Consider the following 27383-nt stretch of genomic DNA (forward strand, 5'->3'; position numbering starts at 1 on the left):
AGGGCCGGGGGAAGCAGGAGCCGCATCGAAAATGACAGCCTGGGAAGGCGGTGTGGTGTGCCTAAGTTCAGTGTCAGAGTTTCTGCCTCCTGAAGTTGGAAATGGGGGGCTGGGGAAAACAGGAGCCCAATGAAAATGACAGCCTGGGAAGGCAGTGTGTTGTCCATAGGTTCAGTGTCAGAGCTTCTGCCTGCCGTAGCCCTAAATGGGGGGCTGTGGAAAACAGGAACCCAATGTAAGAAGACAGCCTGGGAAGGAGGTGTGTTGTCCATAGGTTCAGTATCAGACCTTATGCCTGCTGAAGCCGTAAATGGGGGGCTGGGGTAAACAGTAACCTAATGGAAAATAAGGGCTTGGGAATGAGGTGTGTTGTCCTTAGGTTCAGTGTGGGAGCTTCTGCCTGCTGAAGCTGTAAATCGGCGTTGGGGAAAACAGAAACCGAGTGGTAAATGATAGCCTGGGAAGGAGGTGTGTTAACCACAGTTTCAGTGTCAGAGCTTCTGACTGCTGAATCCTTAAATGGGCGGCTGGGGAAAACTGGACCCTAATGGAAACTGACAGCTTGGGAATGAGGTGTGTTGTCCATAGGTTCAGTGTCAGAGTTTCTGCCTGCTGAAGCCCTAAATGGGTGACTGGGGAAAAAAGGAGCTAGATGGAAAATGACAGCCTGGGAAGGAGGTGTGTTTTCCGTAAGTTCAGTGTCAGAGCTTCTGCCTACTGAATCCTTAAAGGTGGGTCTGGTGAAAACAGGAGACGATTGGAAAATGATAGCCTGGCTAGGAGGTGTGTTTTCCATAGGTTCAGTGTCAGAACTTCTGCCTGCTGAAGTGGTAAATGGAGGGCTGGGGAAAACAGGAGCCAACTGGAAAATGACAGCCTGGAAGGAGATGTGGTGTCCATAGGTTCAGTGTCACAGCTACTGCCCTCGGAGCCATAAATGGGGGACTGGGGACAACAGGAGCTGAATGAAAATGACATCCTGGGAAGGAGATGTGCTGTCCATAGGTTCAGTGTCAAAGCTTCTGTTGGCTGAAGGCATAAATGCGGGACTGAGAAAACAGGCGTCGAATGAAAAGTGACAACCTGGGAAGGAGGTATGTTGTCCATAAGTTCTTTGTGAGAGCTTTTCCTGCTGAAGCCATAAATGGGGGTCTGTGGAAAACAAGAGACGAATGGAAAATGAGATCCTGTGAAGGAGGTTTGGTGTCCACAGGTTCATGGTCAGAGCTTCTGCCTGCTGAAGCCGTAAATAGGGGGTTGGGAAAACAGGAGCCCAATGAAAATGACAGCCTGAGAAGGAGGTGTGTTGTCCATAGGTTCAGTATCAGACCATATGCCTGCTGATGCCGTAAATGGGGGTTGGGGAAAACTGGACCCTAATGGAAAATGACAGCTTGGGAATGAGGTGTGTTGTCCATAGGTTCAGTGTGGGAGCTTCTGTCTGCTGAAGCCGTAAATCTGCGCTGGGGAAAACAGAAACCGAGTGGTAAATGATAGCCTGGGAAGGAGGTGTGTTATCCACAGTTTCAGTGTCAGAGCTTCTGCCTGCTGAAGCCTTAAATGGGCGGCTGGGGAAAACTGGACCCTAATGGAAAATGACAGCTTGGGAATGAGGTGTGTTCTCCATAGGTTCAGTGTCAGAGCTTCTGCCTGCTGAAGCCCTAAGTGGGTGGCTGGGGAAAAGAGGAGCTAACTGGAAAATGACAGCCTGGGAAGGAGTGTGCTTTCCGTAGGTTCAGTGTCAGAGCTTCTGCCTACTGAATCCTTAAAGGTGGGTCTGGTGAAAACAGGAGACGATTGGAAAATGATAGCCTGGCTAAGAGGTTTGTTTTCCATAGGTTCAGTGTCAGAACTTCTGCCTGCTTAAGTGGTATATGGAGGGCTGGGGAAAACAGGAGCCAACTGGAAAATGACAGCCTTGAAGGAGATGTGGTGTCCATAGGTTCATTGTCATAGCTTCTGTTGGCTGAAGACATAAATGCGGGACTGAGAAAACAGGAGTCGAATGACAAATGACAACCTGGGAAGGAGTTATGTTGCACATAGGTTTTTTGTGAGAGCTTTTCCTGCTGAAGCTGTAAATGCGGGAATGGGAAAACAGGAGCCGAATGGAAAATGACAGCCTGGGAAGGAGGTTTGTTGTCCATAGTTTCAGTGTCTGAGCTCCTCCTTGCTGAACCCAGAAATGGGGGGCTTGTGGAAACAGGAGCCGAGTGGAAAATGAGAGCCTGGAAGGAAGTGTGTTGTCCATAGGTTCACTGCCTGAGCTTCTGCCTGCTGAAGCCACAAATGGCGGGCTGGGGAAAACAGGAGCCAAATGGAAATTGAAAGCCTGGGTAAGAGGTGTGTTTTCCATAGGTTCAGTGTCAGAGCTTCTGCCTGCTGAAGCCGTAAATGGGGGTCTGTGGAAAACAAGAGATGAATGGAAAATGAGATCCTGTGAAGGAGGTTTGGTGTCCACAGGTTCATTGTCAGAGCTTCTGCCTGCTGAACCCGGAAAAGGGGGGCTGGCGGAAACAGGAGAACAATGTAAGAAGACAGCCTGAGAAGGAGGTGTGTCGTCCATAGGTTCAGTGTCAGAGCTTTTGCCTGCTGAAGCCATAAATGGGGGGAAGGGTTGATCAGGAGCCATTGGAAAAGGCCCGCCTTGGAAGGAAGTGTGTTTTCTATAGCTTCAGTGTCAAAGATTCGGCCTGCTGAAGCTGTAAATAGAGGGCTGGGCAAAATAGGAGCCAAATAGAAAATGACAGCCTTGGAAGGCGGTGTGGTGTCCATAAGTTCAGTGTCAGAGTTTCTGCCTCCTGAAGCCGTAAATGGGCAACTGGGGAAAACAGGATCCTAATGGAAAATGACAGCTTGGGAATGAGGTGTGTTGTCCGTAAGTTCAGTGTCAGCTCTTCTGCCTGCTGAAGCCCTAAATGGGTGGCTGGGGAAAAGAGGAGTTAGATGGAAAATGACAGCCTGGGAAGGAGGTGTGTTTTCCGTAGGTTCAGTGTCACAGCTTCTGCCTGCTGAAGCCGGAAATGGGGGCCTGGCGGAAACAGGAGACCAATGTAAGAAGCCAGCCTGAGAAGGAAGTGTGCTGTCCATAGGTTCAGTGTCAGAGCTTTTGCTTGCTGAAGCCGTAAGTGGGGGGCTGTGGAAAACAGGAGACGACTGGAAAATGACAGCCTGGAAGGAGGTGTGGTGTCCATAAGTTCAGTGTCACAGCTACTGCCCTCTGAGCCATAAATGGGGGACTGGGGAAAACAGGAGTCGAATGAAAAATGACAACCTGGGTAGGCAGTATGTTGTCCATAGGTTCTTTGTCAGAACTTTTCCTGCTGAAGCCGTAAATGGGGGGCTGGGAAAACAGGAACCGAATGGAAAATGACAGCCTGGGAAGGAGGTTTGTTGTCCATAGTGTCAGTGTCAGAGCTTCTGCCTGCTGAATCCGTAAAGGCAGGGCTGGTGAAAACAGGAGCCGAGTGGAAAATGATAGCCTGTGAAGGAGGTGTGTTGTCCATAGGTTCAGTGTCAGAGCTTCTGCCTGCTGAAGCTGTAAATAAAGGGCTGGGGATAATAGGAGCCAAATAGAAAATGACATCCTGAGAAGGGGGTGTGGTGTCCATAATTTCAGTGTCAGAGCTTCTGCCTCCTGAAGCTGGAAATGGGTGGCTGGGGAAAACAGGACCCCAATGGAAAGTTACAGCCTCCTAAGGAGGTGTGTTTTCCATAGGTTTAATGTCAGACCTTCTGCCTGCTGAAGCCTAAATGGGGGCCAGGGGAAAACAGGGGCCAAAGAGAATATGACAGCCTGTGAAGGAGGTGTGGTGTTCACAGTTTCAGTGTCAGAGCTTCTGCCTTTTGCAGCTGTAAATGGGGCATTGGGAAAACAAGAGCCGAATGGAAAATGACAGCCTGGGAAGGAGGTGTGTTATCTATAGGTTCAGTGTCAAAGCTTCTGCCTGCTTAAGCCTTAAATGGGGGACTGGGAAAACCGGAGCCGAATGGAAAATGACAGCCTGGGAAGGATGTGTAGTGTCTCTAGGTTCAGCATCAGAACTTCTGCCTGCTGAAACCGTAAATAGAGGGCTGGGGGAAGCAGGAGCCGAGTCGAAAATGACAGCCTGGCAAGGCGGTGTGGTGTGCCTAAGTTCAGTGTCAGAGTTTCTGCCTCCTGAAGTTGGAAATGGGGGGCTGGGGAAAACAGGAGCCCAATGAAAATGACAGCCTGGGAAGGCAGTGTGTTTTCCATGGGTTCAGTGTCAGAGCTTCTGCCTGCTGTAGCCCTAAATTGGGGGCTGTGGAAAACACGGGCCCAATGTAAGAAGACAGCCTGGGAAGGAGGTGTGTTTTCCATAGGTTCACTGTCAGAACTTCTGCCTGCTGAAGCGGTAAATGGGGGGCTGGGGAAAACAGGAGCCGACTGGAAAATGACAGCCTGGAAGGAGGTGTGGTGTCCATAGGTTCAGTGTCACAGCTACTGCCCTCGGAGCCATAAATGGGGGACTGGTGAAAACAGGATCTAAATGAAAATGACATCCTGGGCAGGAGGTGTGGTGTCCCTAGGTTCAGTGTCAAAGCTTCTGTTGGCTGAAGGCATAAATGTGGGACTGAGAAAACAGGAGTCGAATGAAAAATGACAACCTGGGAAGGAGGTATGTTGTCCATAGGTTCTTTGTCAGAGCTTTTTCTGCTGAAGCCGTAAATGGGGGGGCTGGGAAAACAGGAACACCACGGGGAGAGGCCCTCTGCTGCCCATGAGTGGTCCCAAATATGGGCTGTGGGTTGGTTTGGGGGCCAAAAGGATGATTAAAATTGGGGTGGCCTAGGGCACCATCGGCAGATGTGCGGTGATGGACACTGTTACCCCTGCAGGGTGCCTCTGCTCCACCCTGAAACCTGGGAGAGACCTAAAAATTACAGCTTGGGAAGAGGCTGTCGTGTCCATGTAGAAATCAGAGTTTGCAGTAGACTGGAAGGTGAAACTTCCCGATGCCGTGGCCATGCTGGTGGAAGGGATTCCCATAGAACTTATTGGCCGCCCGGTTAAAATAGGGGGATTGATGGTAGGGACTGGAAGAGGGGTAAGTAAGTATAAAGGGGGGCTAGAATCTACACAAACAGGTGTTGGGGGTTCCTTTTCGTGGAATGGTGGCTGGAAGGAGAAAGCCTGGATGCTAGGAGGTGTGGGGAGTTCAGAAATAAGAGGTGTGTGGCTGTGACTGAATGAAAAGGTCCTTCATTCTTCTTTAGTGGAATTCCCAAAATGGGATCTGAAGCTGAAGGAGGAAGAGAATCAGCAGGACTGGCAGCTTAGGGACTGTGTATCTTGTTTCCTGATCAATATTAGGTGTTGGGGAAGGTGGAGGGGCAGACAGGATGAGGGACGTGGAATATAGGTCGGCCAAGGCGGTGGTAGCAGCAGGGACCTGCAAAGTGTGAGTGGCCGTGGGCAGGGAGTCTGCAGTGTGTGAGGCAGGTGGGGAGAGAGAAGGGGCAGGCTGAGGGGCACTGCAGTCTTCCTTGACTGTCCTTATATGATTCAGGATCTTGTTCCACTGACAGTCAGTGTTCTTCTCCAAGGTGCCTGGGTTTTTGGCAGCAGCTAAGCGCAGAAGCTTAGGAGGGGACAGCTCACCTTGATCCCATGTCAGTGCCTCGATCCCTGACGGGAGCGACCTCAGCCCTGGCAGCGGCAGAAAAAGCGGCAGGGGAATCCCCCTTGCAGGGCCTACTGCTGGTAGATACCAGGGAAGAGGAGCTTTTTGATGGGATGCGTGAAGACTTTTCACGCTGCAGCTCCTTCCCAGCCATCAGTGAGCCTGGTGATTTGGGCTGGTGGTCTTCACCCAGCACTTCTTTTGTTGGCCTCTCCAGCAGCAGGGAGCAGCATGCGGTTGGGGCAGAGAACACCATGGCATGGGATGGGACCTTCACCTCCCTCTCCTTTGGGGAAGGAAGTGGGAGGTGACTGGATGGTACCAGATTCCTAACGTTGACTACCTGCTCAGGGCAGAAGTAGTATTTGGAGTACTCTGATAGCTATCCTAATAGATAACATTTTGTTCATTTCAATAGTTTTAATGAGAGAGCTGGGAACTAGGGACACACAGCATCAAGGTTTTTATAATGCATTTTGTAAGAGTTCTTTTTAAGTGTGTACAAATATAGAAAATATATGCACTCATATACACCTCTGTTGCTTTATTTAGCGCTTTACAAGAGCCCCTCAGTGAAGGGGTAGTAGCAGCTCTCAGTATCCTTCCTTTATGATGAACTTAATTTATGCAAAGTTACATCATAATTTATTTGTAACTGTGAAACTAGACTTAGTTATTGAGTAGACCCTCCCTAGAAACCTATGGCATTAATAAAACCAACAAAAATTTGTTCAATTTCCAATGATACACACACTACAGACTGAATTATGGGCCATCCATTTTAATGAAGGGAAGAAGTGCTGTAACAAATACAGAGCAAACGGAATATGAAGTTTTGTCCTCCATTAATATTAGTGACGGGTAAAGTGGGCTCCAACGCCTTCAAGGTAGCTGTAGACCATCATCTCTGTGTCATGGGCAGAGGGATGTTCAGCCAGGATGTCTTTCTTTGTCACTGAGAAAAATTTCCATAATATATAATGATACTTACTGAAACAGATATGGGGCATTTGGGTAATTAGAAATCCGTTAGCATATTTTTCTCTCTTCTCTTTTTCATATATGTCATCTTTTTCAGCAGATGTGTTTGGCTAATATTGGGAGGTAACACGAGTAAGAAAGGATATGATAAGATTCCTTAGACATTCTTGTTTCTTAAAAAAGAACTGCTTCCTTTCTCTGTTAGAAGTAATTTCATATTCAGATGGAAAGCATGGCTTCCCGAAGCTGTTAACATGTTCACTTAGTCTTGGATGTGACCAGTAGCACAGAACTCTGGTGGAACTCAGTAAGACTCCAAATGGTAGCAAGTCAGCATGTCATGGAAAGCACACCATAAGCAGGGTAAAAACTAGATGTGCAGGGGCAGCAGGAATGGTGGCAGGCACACATATTGCACGTGTCTCCTCTGCTCATGCGTACATTTTATCATCCCATAAACGTTCCTTACAAAACGTAAGTTCAAAGATAAAATTATTAAGAATTTCAAGACAGCAGTAGCAGAGCATGAAACCAAGCAAGCGTGGGGCCTTCCTGAGCATTGTTCATGAGGGACGTGATAAACTGATAAAACAACCAAGGCTCTGAGATACCCACACCATGTCAGTGACAGAAGTCCAAGCTACAGATATTGAAGGAACCCTCAATGCCGCTCAGGTACCGAAAGCCCTGTCACTGAGAATGAACCAAAATATAAATTTGGGAGGATAATTTATGGACATTTAGGACTTTGGATTTTTAACCCACAATAACAAGAAAACTTCATTTCAAAAGAAAGTGTGAGGTCTTCAAGTTTGCTTTGGTTATTGAGGGTCCTTTGTGGTTACATATCAATTTTGGGGTCGTTTCTTCTATTTCTGCAAAAATAGGGGATTTTGATAGGCATTGTATTAAATCTGTAGATAGCTTTGTATAATATGGACATTTTAACAATAGTTCATGAACATGGGGTATCTTTCCATTTATTTATGTCTTCCTTAATTTCTTTCAATAATGCTGTAGTTTTTGTTTGTTTTTTTTTTGTGTGTGGTACGTGGGCCTCTCACTGTTGTGGCCTCTCCTGTTGCGGAGCACAGGCTCTGGATGCGCAGGCTCAGCGGCCATGGCTCACGGGCCCAGCTGCTCCGCGGCATGTGGGATCTTCCCGGACCGGGGCACAAACCCGTGTCCCCTGCATCGGCAGGCGGACTCTCAACCACTGCGCCACCAGGGAAGCCCAATGCTGTAGATTTCAGTGTACAAGTCTTTCATGTCTTTCGTTAAGCTTATTCCTAAGTATTTTCTTCTTTTTGATGGTATTGTAAATGGAATTGTTCTCCTAATTTCTTTTTCAGATTGTTCATTGTTAATGTACAGAAATGCAAGTGATGTGTATATGTTGATTTCTTACTCTGCAAACTTTGCTAAGTTGTTTTATTCTAATAAATTTTTTGTGAAATATTTAGCATTTTCTATATCTTTTTCAATAGTTTCCCTTTCAGCCTAAGTGTATCCTTAAATCTAGGGGACATTATGACCTCCATCTGAGGCTTTCATCTTAATTATCAACTTATTCAGAGTCTTAGTTGGTTAATGTTCTCCTTATTGTTTGCCACTTTGGAGAATCCAACAAAATGTTCTACTCAAGGTGAGACCTCTTTTCTCTTCCACCTCTGAACCTGAATATCACTTATTACTTACTTCATTCTCTTAGAAGTTCAGCATTCGAAGTTTAAGTGGTGATCCTTCTTAAAAGAGGTCAATATGCTCACCGAATTCAAGACCTCTGGTGAGTTGTGTCAAGTGTATAGGAATCATATTGACTTCTTGGCTGTTAGCACCCCTGGAAACATTTCTAAAGTGGCATTTGAGCTTGATATTCAGGTTTATTGGACACCACATTAAAGAGGTTAACAGAATAAGAGTAGGCTGGTCTTTCCTAAAGCAGACTTTATTCAAGAGTGACCTTGTAGCCACGTGCATCAGGCTCATCCTCATTGAGTCACTGAGAGCCCTCAACCCCCCTAAACTGTAAACTCCTTATAGACAAGAATTATATTTTATAGCTGTTGTTCCCCTTCCCTATGCCTAAACATGCCTGAAATAGGAGGTGCCTCTACGAACAGGTGTTGCTTTATTTTAAACTACATTAAGTACATGTATATGTTCATTTCCCTCTGGGAAAGGAGGCTGCATTCCACAGGATTCAAATATCAAGCCTTTAAACTTCTTTGAACCCATAGATATATAAGTAGTTGCATAACTATCCTCCCTCTATACAACTCTAAGATGATCATATCAAAGTATGGTCATTAATTGTTTTTAATTGCAAACAGATAATAAAGCAAAAGGAACTTATTCCACCAAAGTAAAGGCCAAAGTTCGAAAAGACAAATTAATATGGGATTTGTTACTATTTAAATAGTAAAGAACACTGACAAGAAATATCACAGTGCTGGTTGCTATTATCATCTTTTCATTTTCCATTACAGTTGTTTATATTATCTTCATGGAGTTTCACTGAAGTTATCAAGGTTTTTGAATAGTCAAATTAAAAACCAAAATCCCTTGAAATGCCAATACAAAGAAAAATGAGTCAGAACATGAAAAAATGCTTTAGACAAGTTGACAACACATATTCTTTGCTCATTTCTCTTTTTGAGAGAAGTTCCTTTTTATTCGCACCCACATGTACAAGACACTGAATAAAATACAACCCCATCACTCGATGGTGATAAAAAAAGGAAAGACAAGCTGTTTCCAGAAAATTCCTCTATTTATTCCTAGTATCTTGTTGCATCTGGCAAAAAAGAGCATTTTGAAATATTCTGTGAAGTTTTGTATTTTATAATTTGCTTATTTATCTCAATGTAAATATTAAAAACACATGAGAAATATTTTGACATTTGGCATTTGACTATTCCTATCTATTTCCTTAATGTTTCCTTTGCCTCCTATGATGATCTTTTGGGATAGACAGCACATACCGCTCTCATACTCCCCAGACTCTACAGCCCCATACACATGCAAAATAGCTTGTGGGGATGTGTTAACATACACTTGGTTGAGGCAGGAAGGCTGTAGGATACATCGTTTATACACCTCAACATTTTAAGTGTTTTTGGAAAGTAACCCTAGTTTGAGTGCAAATTCCATCGATTTATCAAATGCATTTCAGGTATACCTAGATATGTCCAGTCAAATGGAAAGGCTATATTACTGGGAGACTATTTACATGAGCAAGTGAAAAGAAATCAGTGGAAGAATATATTATAACCAAGAGTCAGATATAATAGGTCAATCAAATAGAATGTAGATCCCAGAAGCATATCCACACATATAAGGACAATTGAATTTTCAACAGAGGTTCAAAGCCAATTTAGAGGAGAAAGGATAGTCTTTTTGACAAATGATGCTGGAAGCATGTAGTACACGGATATTGTGCATAGATAGCCATATGCAAAATTATGACCTCTGATCCCTACTTCACACCATATAAAGAATTAACTAAATGTAGATGAAAACATGAATCTCTAAAACATGGACAGAATCTTTTTGACCTTGAGTTAAGTGAAGATTTCCTACAGATGATACCAGAAACAAGATCCATAAAGGAAAAAAAGTGATAAATTGGGTTTCATCTTTGGAAGCCATTATTAATAAAAGCCACAGGTTGGAAAAAAATATTTACAAATTATATACATGAAAAGACTTGTATCTCTAACACATATAGAACTCTCAAAACTCAGTAATTAGAAAAAAATTTTAAAAATTAACAGTATGGGTAAAAATATTTTAAAAGAGATCCTGCCAAGGAGGTGTACGGATGCAAATAAGCACAGGAAGTTGCTCACTGTAATCAATTATTAGCTAAATGAAAGTGAAAGCCCCAGGAGATACCACTACATTCCTATTGAATGTCTAAAATTAGAAAAGTCCAACCACACCACGTATTGGTGAGGCAGTGTAGGAACTGGAAGTCTTTTACACTGCCAGTGGGAAGGAAGGTGTCATAGTCACTTCAGTCAACAGTTTGGCTGTTTCTTTATAAGTTGAACATACACCTACCGTATGATCCAGCCTTTCTGCACCTAGATATTTATGCAAGAAAAATGAAAGTATATGTTCATACAAAGACTTGTACATGGATCATCATAGCATCTTTATTTTTAATAGACAGAATTGTAACAACCTCAAGCACGCATCAACAGGCGAATGAATAAACGTACTGTGGTATCCTCATACAGTGAAACACTACTCAGCAAAACAAAGTGATAAACTATTGATAGCCACAAAAATATGAATTACTCTCAAAATGATTACATTGAGTAAAAGAAGCCAGATAAAAGAGTCCTCACTGTGTGAATCCCTTTATATAAATTTCTAGAAAAATGCAAACACATCTATAACGATAGAAAGCATATCAGTGGTCATTTGGGGATGTGGAGGGGTGGAATGTGAGGGGGGAAAAGGGGCTTTATGAATGAGGCATAAAAACACTTGCAAGTGATGGATATGTTCGTTTTCTTGATTGTGTTGGCAGTTCCATGGGTATATGCATAGTTCAGAACTTAAATTGTGTTCTTTAAGTATGTGCAGTGTACCGTGTGTCCGTTATATTTAACAGAGCCATTAAAAAAGGCTAAGAACAGACGTTTGTCTCGACAAATGTAGCAAAGAACAGAAAAGTCAAGTACAGTATGATCTCTGTCCATTGAATTTTCCTATACTTTATTTCCCTCAAAAAATATATCCCAGTTCTTAAAAGAGATGGGACTCTTAATAAAAGGTAAAAACAAAACAAAACAAAACAAAACAACCGGCAAAGCCATCAGCAGGGTGAGCTCCAGCTACTTTTCAATTGTGAGACACTAGGTGCACGGTGCAGACATGCCAGGATGTTTGTTCTTCCTGCACAATATTTTAGAGAGGAAATTAAACCACCCCTGTTAAATGCCTGCAAGTGACGGCCAGAGTGGAGTTTGGAGAATGATGGCTGTGATCTTTAATATGGTTTGCCTTTGTAAAGACTCTCACTCAGAATTTCCAGGGTAATTTTGGAGTCAACTTGTTTTTGTTTTTTGGATGATATATATGTCTTAACTCACCTCAAGAATATATACACGTAGACTTGAAGTTAGGGACCAGCTGGTATAAATTTGTGTGGTTATCTCCTGACCTTACCTTGTAGCTTCCTTTTGTTCCTTGATTGTAGTTAAGCTTCATCTTCCCTCAAGGCCTTTGTATTTGCTGTTCCCATGTCTTGGAAATAATATTTACAGAAAAATTGTCCATAAATGATTCCTTTCTATTTGGCACTCATCTCTTAAAGATATTTTTTTCCTTGATTGTCCTACGAGCCTAACTCAGTCCCAATTTATCAGATTACCTTACTTCTTTCACAGAATAATAATAAAAACAAATATTATCTTTGGTGTCTCTTTGTATTTAGATGAACTTCTTCCCAAAGAACTCAAGCCCCGCAGTGACAGAGGTTGTTACTTTTCTTATCCCTTATTCTGTGTCTTAGAACTGTGTCTGGCATGTAGTAATCACTTGAGGTCTGTTGACTGGGTAAAGAAGATGTGAGTAGATGAACAGATTTGGAGTTATTTGAGGTCGCGCTTAATGACGGCTGGTGTTGGTGATTCAAATTGTAGGTTTTAGAGTTGGAAGTGATCTTGCTGGTCTCACAGCTACAGCAAAACTCTCCCTACTGTAACATCCCTGACAGACGATCAAGTCTGAGCTTGAATAACTGTATATGGAAGACCCTAACCAGGGCACCCTCCTAGTTCTCTTCAAGCAGATCACAACTTTCCATGGGAGTTTGCTCCCAGTTATTCAGCTGTAATTAGGAGAAAACGGTTTGACTTACCCACAATCATCTTCTCATTCTCCCTGTTCTAGTTCCTAGAGAATAGACAGGAAGAGTTTCCTCTAAATTACATCCTTTGGATTTGCATTCTTGCTTGTACCAAAATAAACACCATGCTATGGCAAAATTCCCCTTGATTGTCTGCCACTTATTGCTACATTGCTTGTTAGTGTTTAGAAATAATTTGTCTTAATGTTCCACATTATAACTGATGGAGTACCTAAATAAAAGAGCTCTCAGTGTTATGTCAGAAGCAATCATACAGATATTTTAACTTACCCTTTTCATGTATTTAATGCTGATGCTGTGTGGAATTGAGCAATAGAGTCACCACATTATTGCCATTGATGAAAAAACATATTTATGGTGAAATTTTTGGTAACTTTGAAAGCTTTACCTGATGCGGAAATTGTCAGCTACATCTTAGAGCTCTGAGCATTTCTCAAAAAGCTGTGATACGAAACATCTCTGCCTTTTCTTGTATTTCTGTTATGTTCAACCACTTCACAAAAAGCATTCTTCATATTCCTGAAATAATGATGGGCTTAGTTGAGATTCTTTTGGGACCTAAGGGACCCACATGTGTTCATAATAGTGTTGAGTTACACAGAGCCTGGATGTTTGGCTCCAGACTGAAAGCCCCATGGAGTCGCTTTTTCACATCTGTTTACCAGTGTGTATGAATGGGAGAAAACCAAAGTTCTGGTTCATTTGATCAAGGTGAGCCAAAGTCCTTTTACTTTTGCTGTGACAAACAGGTAAAGAGGTGTAAAATATCTGAAACCAGCCACTTAGGGTTTGGTAGAATGCTTAGAGAATATACAACAAAAAGAAAAACAAGTGAGTACTGCTGGCAAACTGTTTCAAGGACAGCTAACGAAATAATAATAATAGTAACAACAATAGTAAGGTTGATTTTAAAAGACTTAAGAGTGGCATAGATTCCTAACCACTCTACATGTATTAACTCCATGCCACAGCTTTGTAGAATGGGTGAGGTTATTAACCCCTTGTTTTTTAAAAAGGAAGTGAAACAAAGAAGAAACACTCCTGAAGTCCCACCACTAATAAGTGGTAAAGCTGGGGGAAAAAGATCCAGGCAAATTAATTTCAGAGTTAGTGGTCTTAACCAGTAGGTTATGTCCCACAGGTAATATTTGCACGTTTTGAAATCACTTTTCAAATACTATTTCTACCCCTAAAGTACACAGGGAATACCCAGAGAAATTGGCATTATAATTATTGTTATTTCTTTGCCAATAATCTGTTAACTTTTGGCAGTTCAGTATCCTTCCCCAACTTCTTAAAAATTCAGCCAACAATCCCAAAAAAATAAGGGCTAGTGAAAATAAATGTCTTCTAAATCCAGTTCAAGAGAGCAACTAAAACCTAAGGCCCCCAAGGATGTAAAAGAGAAAGCAAAAGAAAAGAAGAGACAAGAAGCCCAAACCCAATGATTAAGCTCCACGTTGTTAGGTAAAGGGGCACTTAACTAATGCTTCTTTAACACCTTGTGCACAGAGACATGGCTCTACAGAAGCCAAGGAGTCTCCCTTTCATCACTGATTCATGGTATGCTTCTGGCAGGGTCACTTCCTTCTTTGAGCCTCAAAGCTTTTCATGAATATAATGAGGGAATTAGAACAAAGTGAGCTCTCACAAGCCAGCTCTCATGTTCTCTCGTGGTACCTGTGAGTCTAGGTAAGTGCTGAATGTCGTTAACATGACAGGTTATATTTTTCTTAACCATTTCTCTTCTCCTGATTTTTATGTAATTTCTAATACATAGTAGAATACTAGAAAAGAAAAAATACCAAACTGAAAAGTAACTGATACACTAACTTTCCATTCTCATTTCACTGCCAATTCAGCCAAAAGCCATCTGTAGAATTCTGATGCAGACCATGAAAACACACTCTAATTGTTCCAAAGTCTTTGCCATACTTGGTAGTCCTGTGATTTCCATTGGCAGAACTATCTTGGACTGTCATCTGCAAATCAATGAAAAAGAAATTAAGTAATAGGAATTCATATCAATGGTATTGGAGAAAGAAATCCTTGAAGTTATCTTATTGTGTGAACCTTCATCCATGTACAAAATCGACAAGAAAAGTTAAGCTTTAAAGGCAACATATTCCCATGAATAGAAGGGAGAACATAACACAAACAATATACAATGCTGAAATTATGTACATGCACATATATACAAGTGGTCTTGAAATATATTCCAGGATATTAATTGGATTAAGTTTTGGGGCACTAAAGCATTTTTTCTCATAGAGAACATTATTCTTTAAGACACATACAGACACACACATATCTGCCCTGCTGGCCTCTCATAGTTTCAGTTGATTCCAATCATTTCCCCATATATTTATTCTCAGATTAATGATTTTTGAACAAGTGTTCATCTCTTTAGAAATACCTGTGCCATGACCGCAGAGTGCTCAGATTTTTTTTGGCATTTGGTGGCATATGATGGGGAAAATGATGAGTTGTGTGACAGGAGAGGTACAAGGTGAACCTTAGAGTAAGTAAGACTTTGTGCATAGTTCTTAATCCCAAAAGGAAAAGAGAAGGATAGCAACAGCAGTCATTGGAATAAAGGACCTCTCAGATGAATCAGCATTAGGATAATTCATTGGTTACTGACTGTCCAGTCATTTTACGTTATAAAGTATTCCTGAGTGACTGCATCATTTTATGAAAGGATCTACCTAACTATAGCTATGTCTTGCTGGAATTAGTTTAGATGGCAATAATGTGCATAGAGAATGGCAATTCTGAATTCATGTCTTCCCAAAATTGAAGACACTCATTAAGGTACAAGTTTACCCAACACCAAAAATGATTTATCCATACTATACTAACTGAGACTGTGTCTTACCATTCTTGTTTGTTAAAGGAGATAACAAGGCTAACTTTTAGTAGAGTAATAGCAGTATACTTAGAAAATGCTTTCAGGTTAAGTTTTGTAAGCAAAGTTCAGTGTTCACCCACCAAAAGCAAATCAGCTCATTTAGTATTGCAGGAAATGCCTTCATACTTTTCCATTGCCACTAAAGGAATTGAAAACACCTGTTGGATATATTCCCTCCTAGAATGTCATTTGTACACTTATTCCTAATAGGACCTGTTATTTTAAAAGCAAACTCCTATTATACAGCGCAGAATAGATACTCAGTATTTTTAGTGATCACATGGTTTTGGGTTCTAAGATTTGGGCTCAGACTTGCATTTCAAGCATTGCAATCTGGGCTTGTTAAATGATTTCCTTGCAACCAGGAAAAGTTGTTTATCTGAATCTAGAGCCCAATTAAGTAAATGTGATAGTGGTGATAGTGGTTGATGAAGCAGACTAGCATAGCAGCTAGGGCAATTATGGACAAGTTCCTTTCAACCTCTCTGTGCCTCAGTGTCTTCCTCTGAAACTGAGTTTCTTCATCAATGGTGATAAATACTGGTACCAATCTGACAGACTTATTGGAAGAAATGAAGGTGTTCACAAATTTCCTAAAGGTTTAATGTTTAGCTTGTCGTTACTAAATGCTGGTAATTAGTAGTAAAACAATATCCCTCTATTATTTATTATATCAAAATAATAATGATAAGGGCCTGTAATTTTATTTATTTATTTATTTAGTTTTGTTTTTTGCGGTACACAGGCCTCTAGCTGTTGTGGCCTCTCCCATTGCGGAGCAAAGGCTCGGGACGGCAGGGGCAGCGGCCATGGCTCACGGGCCCAGCTGCTCCGCGGCATGTGGGATCTTCCCGGACCGGAACACGAACCCGTGTCCCCTGCATCAGCAGGCAGACTCTCAACCACTGAGCCACCAGGGAAGCCCAGGGCCTGTTATTTTAGTAGTTCTATTTTTTGGTCATATAGTTTAGACTAACACATATTGTTTAAATGTGAAACCAAGAAGAAAAACAGTTTTGTTTCTTAAACCTGGTCAAGGCACCCAAATCACCTAATTCAGAAATGTTTCTAATTTGGCATCTGCTTTGAATCTGTCACATCCAGAGAAAGTTTATTGTCTCAGAAAGTGACAGCCTTGTATTTGTGTAGCATAGAAAAGAAGATACAAGCTAGATAAGATACATATACCCCTTATCCTAGTCATGCCACATAGAGTGCAAAACTATTCCTGCTGGGTTCAAACATTGTGATCCAGAGCCTGCCATTGCCTATTATCAGGAGCAGCAAAGGGTAAGAACCGTATGTGTTTTCCCTTAAGTTGGTCTACAACACAGATACTGTCAATCAGCGTCTGATAGTACCCTCCCCATGGACAAACTTCTGTGCTCTTTTGAGTATGCTCAGATGGAGTCTACCATCAGTGTGGTGGGAGTTCACTTCGCTTCAAGTGTGTCCACGTTGAAGGGTGAAATTAACACATACTAACGAAATTGTGGCTGTCCAAACTAGGAAAATAGTTAAAGAATCAGGACAGGAAGAATCAGGCAAATACTCATTTGGCATCAACCCAATAAAAAAGCTTCTTGGTGAGAAAATAGTTGCCAAAGATGAAAACCCAGAATAGTGCTACTTTAGCCTAACCACAGTGTCAAAGCAAATAACACACATACACAAAACGCAAAAGGAAGCCCTCTTCACACTAATGCCCCAAAGTCCTTTATGGGTCTTCAAATTGAGCAGGTATGTTGGTTGATTACTTGGGTAATTTCTCTGAAAATATTGTCAGTCATCACACTTGTGTCTCTGTGTATGTATTACTCCTTGGTATACGTGTATATAATTTACATATGTATATATCATATATATCCTCACATTTGAGTACAGATAATAGTTTAAGCCCATAGGTGATAATAAAAATGGTTTAACAAAGATGATGTATTACTTATAACTAGTGTATCTGGTAAAAATCTCTGTTTGAAGATCCTTCAAAAGACCAGTGATTATTAAAAATAAGAGATTAAAACTGACTCTAAAAGCCTCAATTTTAGACAGTGAGTTTAGGTTCCCTAATACCTGGATTTACGTCCAGAGCTGGGATCTTGACACCCACATCTAACTTATTTGCAGATCGGAAATCTGGCCTGGCTATATTACTTCCATTCTTCCATATGAAACTGGTCTTACCCTCTGTGCTGATGTGAGCCATAAACTGCTCCGAATGGAAACTGCTTATGATTTAATATCACACACTCGTGAAAAAGCCAGAGGAGAAGATGCAAAAGAGAAATTCTTAAAAAATTAGTTGGGTCATCTGTTCTTACAAAGTATGTCTGCTTTTTGGAAACCTATCCAATCACTTTGACTTTTTTTCATTAGAGATGTTCCTAGGGTTTTTGAATGATTAAATGTAGACATTCAGAAGTAGAAATAGCATGAAAATGGCAAGAATCACTGGATAATTTTTCTCATCTGGTTGTACAGCATGGGAGAGGAACATGTGTCAGTTGTAAACTCTGAGGCTCTTGTGAGGCCTACTGTTAACTCAGTTGTTGGCTCTGAACGCTCACTTGCACTCAAGAGAGTACGCATCTTCCAAATTTCTCTTTTCCTTTCTCTGTCTAGCTATTTTTAAAAATTGGTGCTTAATTACAATCTACTAGAAAATTTCCATTCGAAGGAAGCTTTTATTTTTAATCTCCCTCTACACCAGAAATCTTAAATTGATAAGAGGATGTTTTGGCTAAGTAACCTTAAATCCAATCTTTAAGAAGAGCAAAGTTGGAAGACTCACACTTCCTAATTTCAAACCTTATTATGAAGCTACAGTAACCGAGACAGTGTGACGCTGGTGTAAGTATAGACCTAAAACTCAGTGAAACAGAATAGGGAATCCATGAATTAACCCTCACTTTTATAGTCAGTTGACTTGAACAAGGGTATGGAGATAATTCAATCAGGGAAAGAACAGTCTTTACAACAAGTATTGCTGGGATAGCTGGATATTCACCTGCCCCTTCATCACAGGATACACAAAATTAACTCAAATTCACTAAAAAATTAACTCAAAATAGACCTAACTAAAAGAGGTAAAAATATAAAATTCTTAGAAGAAAACATAAGAGTAAATTTTGACTTTGAGTTAGGCAAAAACCTTATTAGATAAGACACCAAAAGCACAAGTAATGCCCAAAGAAACAAATAAATTGGACTTAACCAAATAAAATGTTTGTTCTTTAAGGTATACTGTCAAGAAAGTGAAAAGACAACTGGCAGAACAGGGGGAAATACTTGCAAATCACATGTAGTAAATAATTTGTATCTACATACATAAGGAATATTTACAACTCAATAAAAGAAACTCAACTTTAAAAAATGGGCAAAGGATCTGAATAGACATTTCTCCAAATAAAATATACAAATGGCCAATAATCACATGAGAAGGTGCTCAACATCATTAGCCATGAGGGAAATGCAAATTAAAGCCACAATGAAATGCCACTTCCTATCTACTAGGATTGCTAAAATTTAAAAAGGACGATGTTAACAACTGTTGGCAAGGATGTGTAAAAATTGAAACCAACCATTATACACTGCTGGTATATGTATGGCCTCTTTGGGAAACAGTCTGGCATTTCCTCAATGTGCTAAATATAGGATTACCATACGACCCAGCAATTCCACTCCAGCTTATATACCCAAGAGAAATGAAAACATATCCACCACAATTGGTATATGAATGTCCACAACATCACTATTCATAATAGCTTGAGCATAAACAACCCAAATGTTCATTAACTGGTAAACGGATAAACACAAATGTGGTATATCTATACAATGATATATTATTTGTCAATAAACTGGAATGAAGTAGCAATACATGCTACAGCATGAATGAACCCTGAAAATATTATGCTAAGTGAAAGAAGCCAGTCAGGGAAGATCACATATTATTTGACTCAATTTATATGAAATGTGATGAGTAGGCAAATGCATAGGGACACTAAGTAAACTAGTGGTGGTTTAAGGACTGGGGGAATTGGGTGGAAACAAGGAGTGACTGCTCATGGTTCAGGTGTTTCTTCTTTGGGTGATGAAAATATTCTAAAATCGCGTTATGATTGCATTACTCGGTAAGTATACTAAAAACCATTGGACTGCACACTTAAATGGGTGAATTGCATGTTATGTGAATTAATCTTAACAAAGCTATATATATCCTGCAATTACCTGTAGGATTTTAAACCACTTCTTTCTTACATGGTTTCATGCAATAACGTCAGGAATAATACCACATATTACATTTATTCCACAGGTATGACAACAGAACCCATAGGGTGGATGGTATTACTTGGGAGAAGTCTCCCAGCTCTACATTTACAAGATCGGATGGCAGTGAAACCTCCTTTGTAGACTATTACAGGGAGTTATGAAATTTTATTTCTTCAAACATATTTGTCTTAAAATTTTTCATGTTATACAATTAAGTATATTTCTCAAGTCTTAGTTAGACACATATATATGTATTTGTATATATTCTCCTTTTGGGGTATTATAGCGTGGCTTATATCTGTTATCCATGTATTCAGTGTTTTGTGTATAGGGTAATGTCACATAATTAGAATGGCTCCAAGATGGCCCTCCCTGTCAGGCTTAGAAGTGGCTATGGATGTTTTGACCATGTAGATGGATTGTTAGGTAGAAATAAAATATGGTAAGACTTCAGAAATGAGAACTTTATGTAGGAGTTTCAGCCCTACAGAACTTGGTTCAAAAAGAAGAAAAAATGACCAGTTACAATCTGAGATGATGTCTGTTATGTGCTAAATCTCATAATTCATGGATTCCTCTATTTATTTATTTATATTTGCCTGTGTTGGGTCTCCGTTGCTGTGCGCGGGCTTTCTCTAGTTTCGGCGAGTAGGGACTACTCTTCATTGTGGTGCGCGGGCTTCTCATTGTGGTGGCTTAGTTGCTCTGCGACATGTGGGGTCTTCCCGGACCACCGAACGAACCCGTGTCCCCTGCATTGGCAGGCGGATTTTTAACCACTGTGCCACCAGGGAAGTCCCTCCTCTATTTTTTTAATTTTTAATTTTTTAATTTTTTTTTTTTTGCGGTACGCGGGCCTCTCACTGTTGTGGCCTCTCCCATTGCAGAGCACAGGCTCTGGACACGCAGGCTCAGCAGCCATGGCTCACGGGCCTAGCCGCTCCACAGCATGTGGGATCTTCCCACACCAGGTCATGAACCCATGTCCCCTGCATCGGCAGGCAGACTCTCAACCACTGCACCACCAGGGAAGCCCTCCCTCCTCTATTTTTAATTTGAGTGCTCACAAATAAACTCAGGCCAGTTGGTGAGGTTGGTTTTCTAGCTTTAGCAGATGAGAGAAAGGTAATTGAAGGAATGGCAGATATTTGTGGCAAATGGAAAGAACTTATAGATGGATGCTTTTTTTTAAGAAAGCTTGTATTATACTGGGAGTCAAAACATAGCTACTTGGAACAATTGCAGGTACATAACCCTCTGACATCCCTTCAAGGGAGGGTTATTATGACATTATCCTCATTTGTGTTCCACACTTATTACTTGTTCATTCAATCCCAAAAGCATTTAGTGAGTGCCTATTGTATATCTTGGGTATACATTAGTAAGACTATTTAGTTCTCAGCTCTTAAGGCACTTGCATTCTCATGGCAGACAGAGAGATGACAAACGAGAAGAAAACTATTCTAATAGTTATAAGGGATATGGAGATAATTAAAATTGGGTGGTACTATGGAGAACATCTGGTGGCTATTAGTCTGCAAGGTCATGGATATCTTCTCTGCGAAGCTGATATGTAAATGGCAGCAAGGAGCGAGCTAGGTACGGATGAGGGAGAAGAGGTAGAACAAAGGCACTATTTTTGGGGTGGGCATGGTGTACCCAGAGCCCAAACTAGGCTGGAGTGTTCTCTAGAGAAGTAAATTGGATTTTATTGTCAAATCATATTATGTAGGGCTTCCCTGGTGGTGCAATGGTTGAGAGTCTGCCTGCCGATGCAGGGGACACGGGTTTGTGCCCCGGTCCGGGGAAGATCCCACATGCCGCAGAGCAGCTGGGCCCATGAGCCATGGACACTGAGCCTGTGCATCCGGAGCCTGTGCTCCGCAATGGGAGAGGCCACAACAGTGAGAGGCCCGCGTACAGAAAAAAAAATCATATTATGTAGATATTTGTAAGATTTCTGTCTAATATACAGAGAATGGGCTGTACGGGGGTAAAAATGGAGGCAGGAAAACCAGTGAGGAGGTTATTAAATCAGTTGACTTAAGTGATGATGGTGGCCTGGAGCAGGATGGGAGAAGTGGGTGAAAATGGAGAGGACATAGTGAAGGCTTGGTTGTAATAAGTGTAATAAGATTGTTCTGGGATGAGATAGGCACAGATGGAATTGCAACCTGAAATATCAGTAAGTTAATTTTAAAAGGTTTATTTCTGGCTTGAATAAAGTCTAATGAGAGTCAGGGAGACTCAGTGATCTCATCTGTTACCATTTTGTGGCTCTACCATCTCAACAAGAGGACTCCAAGGTTGTCATGTTAGAAGAAAAGAGGTAGAAGCAGCATACTGGCTCTTAGGTCCCTTAGACTGAAAGTGATAGGCTGATGCACTACTTTCACTCATATTTCTTTGTTAAAATTCAGTCCTATAGCCTGAACCTACCTAAGTGGACACTCTTTTCTTTCGTGTACAGATGTGGTGAGTTCAGTATCATCTCTCTGCCAAAGGGGGTAAATAAAGTATGCTCTTTGGGCATGCTGATGAGTCTGGAGTCCCACGGTGTAAAGCCTGGAGTTTTCATTTTGGGAATTATTAGCTCTTACCTAGTCTTGGATTTTGATATGCAGTCACCTAGGCAGAATATATAGATGACCAAGAGAATGTAATATTTCAGGAAAGAAAGATATGCGTCTCTGTAGAATGTTAAGATGAGGTTAAATGAGAGCGTATACATATGCCCCAATTCACCAAACTGTACACATTATGGGCAGATTTTTGTATACCAATTATACCTCAATAGAGCTGGGGGAAAAATACACAGTGAAGAGTATATTGAGTTTCATAGCATGGAGTTCACTGCCAAGAGCAAATTGTGTAATGGTGGGCATTGAAGTCCAGGTGGAGGGTACTGAAGGAAAAATTTAGCAATGTTTGCATAGAAGGGAAGAGAAATGCTATGTAGATGAAGGATTTTTTTTAAGTCAGAGAATACTACAGTGTGTGTTTATCCTGGTATAACTAGAGAAGGAGAAATTGTTAATACGGAAGGCAAGATAAATGAGGGGTAATGATAGGAACAAAATCCCTGAAGGAAAGAAGAGGTTAGAATCCATAGCTGTAGTAGAGATTACAGACCCTTTTCTGGAGCAGGACACATCCTCCATAGTAATCAGAGGGCAAGAAGAACATACATATGTGTAGAGAGAAGGCAAACACTGGGCAGAATATAAGTGTATTCCTGTCTGAATCCTCAGACATTCACTTCTCAGTGAGTATGAAGCAAGATCATTGGCTGAGTTAGTTAATGGGCAGCGATGAGGGAGATGTATAGCAGATTTGAGAAGAGATGAGAAAGTGTGAAATGCTGGTTTTTTGAACGGGTAGGAAGCATAACTAGGGAATCTGAACAGAACACCCCTTTTAGATTGTGGCAGACTAACTCTAGAACCAGTCAGCAGGGTTTGGTTGTTGGTTGCATGGGCAGAACAGACAGCTGGGTTTTACCAGGGTTTGAGACTTGCCAACGTAGCATGATCAAGGCATAGTGAAGGAATGAATGGCATTTGTGAGGACGTGATTGTGACAGGCTATGGAATGCAAGCTGGGGAAGTAAGGGAGGTGAGGCTGTGAGAGAGTTAAGGACCTCTCTCCTTCTCAGTTTATGTGTGCTGATTCCTCCACCTAGGCTGATGTTTGCTTGTTCATCCTACAAATTTTATCTCAAAGATCTTTGATTAAGAAGAGCCATTCTGGGTCCATCCATGTTGCTGCTAATGGCATTATTTCATTCTTTTTTCTGACTGAGTAATATTCAATTGTGTGTGTGTGTGTGTGTATACACCACAACTTCTTTATTCATTCATCTGTCGATGGACATATGATTTACTTATATGTGCAATCTAAAATATGACACAAATGAACATATCTATGAAACAAACAGACTCACAGGTACAGAGAATAGACTTGTGGTTTCCAAGTGGGAGGGAGTCGGGGAGGGAAAGATTGGGAGTTTAGGATTAGCAGATGCAAACTATTATATATAGGATGGAACAACAACAAAGTCCTACTGCATAGCACAGGGAACTATATTCAATATCCTGTGATAAACCATAATGGAAAAGAATATGAAAAAGAATATACATATGTATAACTGAGTCACTTTGCTATATAGCACAAATTAACACAGTATTGTAAATCAACAATACTTCATAAAATTTTTTTAAAAAGAGCTATTCTGGATATCCCAACAGTACCCCTCCCTCCCATGCATACACTGACCTGCAACATCAGGCCTCTGTGAGGTCACCCTGTTCTGTTATGTACTTGTATTTCATAACACTTATCCCAATTTGTAATTATATATTTGGGTGATTTTTATAAATCTCTCCCCTCCCCAATAGACTATGAGTTTCATAGGACTAGGAGAGCTATGATTCTGCTCTTTGCAATACATATCTTTTATACCTTACACCATGACTGACACATAGTAGTTCATACACATAGGTTGTAATAGATAATTCATGCATGATAGCATCAGAGAGTAGTGGGATTAGTAATAATTTGAGAGAGTGTGTCACATTAAGGCAAACTACCTTCTCAGCATGTGTTGATATATAGAGTCTTACATGTAAACATAAGAAAATGGTTCCAGCAGATTTACTTGAGTGAAATGGATGTGCTGAAGTATTTGAATGACTAGGGTAGTCTCAGGATGCCCTGGTAGGAGCTGAGTCTCATAAGAGTCTCATAATGAGATCTGGGAAAAACTGCTGAATTCATAGATGAGGCATTAGAAAGTAGGCACAATCCTACCTTTCAAATAATGGAAATAGGGACAACAGGACTGATTTGTTTTTTGGACCTAAAACAATAGACTGCAGGTTTCTTCTTCAGCAAAGATGGGTTGATTTGGGATCAGTGGAGAATTGCAATTTGGGGTCTGCAACCCTGGTGATCCATGTGCAAGTCCCACTTGAGGAGGACAGGAGAACCCTTTCATAGAAGAGAAAAGGAAGTTGGAAGGGCTTTAGTAAACAAAGAGACCATGGCTTTTCATTGGCCAAGGTCTTGCCTGGGAAGAAGAGAAGTCTTTCTTCTTCCTGTTGGGCTCTGCTATCATGGCAGGGTATGAGAGAGCCCCCCCTCTGGTCTCCTGACTCTATTTAATTGAGGTTTGTTTATTTTTTTTATTTTTATTTATTATTTTTTTTTTTACAAATTTAATCAGTTATACATATACATATGTTCCCATATCCCCTCCCTTTTGCGTCTCCCTCCCACCCTCCCTAGAGGTTTGTTTATTTTTTACAAAAGCTATAAGAAATGGGAAGTGTGATTTCCAAAATTCTCTATAGGAGGAACAGCATGTCCAAAGGCTTTGATAAACTGGGTGATAGGAGCTGTGGATGAAGCTTAAAATGATGCCATGATTCTACATGCATGTATATACCTGCACAAGTGCCCTCCTTAAAGAAGGGTCTAGGACAAGGAAATAGGGGGTGAATCTTAGCTGCCTTCAAATAACTACAGTGCTTGAAGGAAAAAATATATAATCTGCAACAATAGCATGAGAATTAATAGTAGCCGCCCAGCTTGAAAAGAAAAGAGCCATGAAACCTCGATTTGAAGTCTTCTTGCCCAAAGTTGGAACTCCTTTTGAAGCTCTCAGATGCTTAAATGACAGATGATACCAGAATTCATGTGGTTAACTTATTGATGAGGACCTTGCTAATAAGCAGCTTAGGAAGATCTACAAAGAATCTCCACTTTGTGTTGGGGAGTAAAGTCACTCTGTTGTACAAGAATTTGCTGCCTTAGGGATAGGAACTTCTGTATGTGATGTCTTAGAAGATGCCTTTCCCTACTGGAAGCAGAGACTAAGGGTTTAGGGGAAATAAAGTAAGAGGAATGTTGGGAATAGATCTGGAATTGCCACTCTAAAAAGTTGCCAGGTTTTTTTGTCCCCCATTAGTAGAGGAATCCTCTTGAAAATTCTCAATATGTTTTAGAAACTTTCAAGGCATTACTGTGGTGAGAAAAACATACTACACAAGTCTCACCCATCTACATCTATAATAAAAAGGGTAGCACAATGATTCCATTATGTTTTGTGGGTGTTCTACTCTCCTTGGCCATCTATGTTTATAAGTGATCCCTGGGACATCAAATTAAGAGAATATTAAGAGTGTTTTGGAGGCTTTCTTAAACTGGGGGAAACAATATCACCACACCTCTAGGCCTCCATTTGTGATCCGAAAATGCACTTTTGTACCTATTTATTTGATGTTACTAAGGTTTTGCTAATAGGCATGCCAGTGTTCGTTTTTCTGTTGAACAGCACTGTGGTACAGTGGTCACTACCTTAAATCAGCCACTTTTGATCACCAAGGGCAAATGGAAAATGAGCCGACAGGACACACTCCATCAACCTATAATGCTGGTTCCTGAGCTATGCCACCTGACAGGTACTGTGGATTTATACCATTTTCATAAAAGAGAGCCCTTCTTTAAAGTCACCAATATTACTTTACAGGATTTTCACAAGACTCCACATGACCCAGACTTGCTCTCTCTGATTTTCTTCTTCTTCCAGATACAACAGTTAAGTTTTCTCTAATAGAAATCTATTCTTGCTAGTTTGGAGTGTTATCTTTCGGATTTTTTTTTTAAGGCTTAACGGATGACCTGCATAAAGACTACAGAATGATGAGAGAGTTGTCCACCTATATGAGGATGGATCCAGGTAGAAGGCAGCATAAATTGCTAACATTCATGGATGCTTTAAGGGAGTAAGTGCGTGGCAATTCCCTGGCTGTCCAGTGGTTAGGACTCCATGCTTTCACTGCTGAGGGCCTGGGCTCAATCCCTGGTCAGGAAACTAAGATTCTGCAAGCTGCACAGGGTAAGTGCTATTTTCTGTGTGTGTGAAGTGGAGACCTGTGTGGATCACTTGGCATCTCAGATTCTTCAATTAAAAAGTGACAATTGGGGCTTCCCTGGTGGCACAGTGGTTGAGAGTCCACCTGCCGATGTGGGGGACACGGTTCGTGCCCCGGTCCGGAAAGATCCCACATGCCGGGGAGCGGCTGGGCCCGTGAGCCATGGCCGCTGAGCCTGCACATCTGGAGCCTGTGCTCCGCAATGGGAGAGGCCACAGCAGTGTGAGGCCCGCGTACCGCAAAAAAAAAAAAAAAAAAAGTGACGATTGGGAAGAAAGTGATATTTGGGGAGTGGGGAGGTGCAACTCTAATTTTTTCTGTCATTGCAGTGTCAGAGGAGGCCAAGAGGGGCTAAGAATGAAATAGATTCTAAGTGTCTGCACAAATGTGAGAACAAAGACAAGATTGAGTCTTAGGGAGTTTACCTGTAGCATCTTGACACAAAGCACAAGCAATAAGGAACTTTAGATGAAAGGAACACTGACTTGTGTTTTGCAAATGGATAATTGCCTCTGCATATTTTCTTGGATTTGAGCATGTGGAAATATTTTTTCTTTCAGAAATAATACTGTGCAAAAGGAGCTTCGAGACTGGAATTTGGAACTTGAGACAGAGTTTTTATTCTTTTCTGGAAGAATTTTGCAAGATGTAAGAATTCATCAAGGAAGAAGAATTGTAAGACAGCTGCAGAATTGTCACGTCAAAGTTGGGTCAAATTAGTAACAACCCAAAGGGGAACTAACTCGGTCATGTCAATA

General features: G+C 41.2%; 1 pseudogene across 1 annotated transcript in view; it reads left to right on the forward strand.

Annotated features, from left to right (window-relative positions):
- The first annotated feature begins 7290 nt into the window (after window positions 1–7290).
- Window positions 7291–27383, forward strand: part of LOC309797826 (piwi-like protein 3) — a 33185-nt pseudogene continuing 13092 nt past the window's right edge. Inside the window, exons 1-6 of the transcript in view lie at window positions 7291–7301; window positions 17549–17745; window positions 19734–19845; window positions 26025–26151; window positions 26358–26475; window positions 27186–27300. The product of the transcript in view is annotated as a piwi-like protein 3 (transcript). The remainder of the gene's footprint in view (window positions 7302–17548; window positions 17746–19733; window positions 19846–26024; window positions 26152–26357; window positions 26476–27185; window positions 27301–27383) is intronic.

Source organism: Mesoplodon mirus, assembly GCF_964341445.2.
Source record: "Mesoplodon mirus genome assembly, contig: HAP1_SCAFFOLD_1045, whole genome shotgun sequence".
NCBI classification, from domain to species: Eukaryota; Metazoa; Chordata; class Mammalia; order Artiodactyla; family Ziphiidae; genus Mesoplodon; species Mesoplodon mirus.